The sequence below is a fragment of the Buceros rhinoceros genome, unplaced genomic scaffold (assembly GCF_000710305.1).
Source record: "Buceros rhinoceros silvestris isolate BGI_N320 unplaced genomic scaffold, ASM71030v1 scaffold39093, whole genome shotgun sequence".
Lineage (NCBI taxonomy): Eukaryota > Metazoa > Chordata > Aves > Bucerotiformes > Bucerotidae > Buceros > Buceros rhinoceros.
This window is the reverse complement of record NW_010404960.1, coordinates 22,336-24,505: the sequence shown is the minus strand read 5'-3', so window position 1 is coordinate 24,505 and position 2,170 is coordinate 22,336.

The following is a 2,170-nucleotide window of genomic DNA, read 5'->3' as shown; positions in this document are numbered from 1 at the left end:
CAGGGCCTTTTCTTTCTCCCCACCACCCGCCAGGAGGCTGGAGGGCACGAGAGCTGGAGGGGACACAGCCAGGCCAGCTGAGCCCAAGTGACATTCCGTATGTATGATGTCCGGCTCAGCAGATCGATCTGGGGGAGCAAGGGGCAAGGGGCAGATGTTTGGAGTGGTGGCGTTTGTCTCCCTAAGTCACCGTCAGGCGTGCTGGAGCCTGGCTGTCCTGGTGCTGGCTGAATGCCCGCCTGCTGTGGGAAGCAGTGAACGAATCCCTTGTTGTGCTTTGCTGCGTGTGTGGCTTTTGCTTACCTACTAAACTGTCTTTACCTCAACCCACGGCTTTCCTGACCTGCACTCCTACCGTTCTCTGCCCACCCCACCGGGGAGAGGGAGCGAGCGGCTGAGTGGGGCTGAGCTGCCAGCTGGGGCTGAGCCATGGCAGAGGTGAGATGCCGGACGGGCAAGATACTTCTGCTCCGTTTTTACTGAGCCAGCGTGGAGCTTGATGATGGCTCTTCAGGAAATTTTAAACATCGTGTCCCATCGTAAATGCTGAGCTGAAGGAATTTGGAGGTGGTGAAACGTCTCGATGGGAGCAGGGAGGAAACATACTGCTTCATGAGCGCTTCCTAACACTGGAGCATCCCACAGGATGGGAGAAGCATGGTGCAGGTGCTTGAGCCAGGCGAAAGACCTGCCCTTGGCAGGCTCAGCGTAGCAGTAGCTAGAGAGGCCAAGAGCATTGTCTCATTCTCTCCTCCTGCCCTTTGGCTTAGTTGCCCCCCGGAATCTCAGCGAGGTGATGCCCTGTAACACGAGTGTACGGCACTGGGTGACGCTGGTGGTGGTTTAACGAGGGTGTGTAAGTGAGGAGTGCCGCGAGGCCGTGGAGTGCTCCTGGCTGCTTAGGAGGTGATCTTGGCTTAAACGCGATCGTCAGATGGACACAGTTAACTTCGCTGGCGTAACTGTGCTGCTGAGAGGCTTCCACAGGCTGCCGGCGTGGGGGTCGGTAACGACGAGGCAGCATCAGAGCGCGGAGCAAGGCAGGGGACGGCATCTTGAGCCTGCTTTTCTTTGACTTCGTACGCGCATTCCGCCACGTCCTTGTCACGCTCTTCGCACCTGCTGTGGTTTGTTATTTGGGTCTCACAGGGTCATTTGATGTTTAATTCTCTGCCGGCGGTAAGACCCTGGTTCAGTGCACGGCTTTTGTAACTCTGCAGAAGGTACAGAACTGGTGACACTGAGAGTCACTACGGATCATGTAGCTGAGGCAGAAGGAGGAGGAGGAAGCTGCGGGGAGTGTGGCTCTTCATTCCCCAGAAAGTCTTTGCATGAACAGACGTAACTGCAGAGCCTGCTGCTCCTCGCCTCAGCCTGCCGTGAGTGCCAGTGACTTGATCCGAAGAGGAGTTTGATCTCGGCCCTGAATCAGAAAACGTGGAACTTCTTGCCACAAAAGGGGGCTGCGCAGCAAGTCTGGCAGGGTAGAGAGTTCCTGACAGTACGCTGAAAGGCTGCCTTGACAGCGAGCGGTGGAAACGTGGGACTTTAGGAGCGTGTGGAAGTAACGTGGTGTTTGTGTGGGAAGTAAGAATGTGGCTGGAATCCCGTGGTGGCCGTAGAACCGCAGCTCCCTGTGCAGTGTCAGTCACTGCGTGTTCTTGTGTGATTAGGAGTGACACTGGCTCTGGGGAAGGTCTTAGTGCCTGATGGTCGCACTGGGAGGTTTTCATGAACCCTTTCCTGTACGTGCTGTTAGTACTACACGGGTACAGACCAACGGTGTTGTCAGCGTGAAAACCCAACTAGAACACCCCAGGCATGGGACAGAAGGGGTGAGGGCTGCACCTAGGTGTGAGGTCTCATGCCAGAGTTTTCTCACTTGTTTCCTTCCTTCTTTTGTTGATCATCTTCTCTAAAGTGCAGGGCACAAAGGGCTGCTGGTAGCCAAAATACTATAAAACCTGTGCGTGTGCCTGGGGAATGTACTGGGGGTTTGGTTTTGTTTTCTGTGCTGCCAGGTTGTAAAGTGCTGCCCTGACATTCTAACACTTACTTCAGACATGGGCACAGACATTCTCTTCTAAATCGGGTAAGGGCACGGTAACCCGTGGACCCAGCTGGTGCCTGTATCTTTGTCTGGGGACTGTGGACAGGCAGCTGTAGGGAA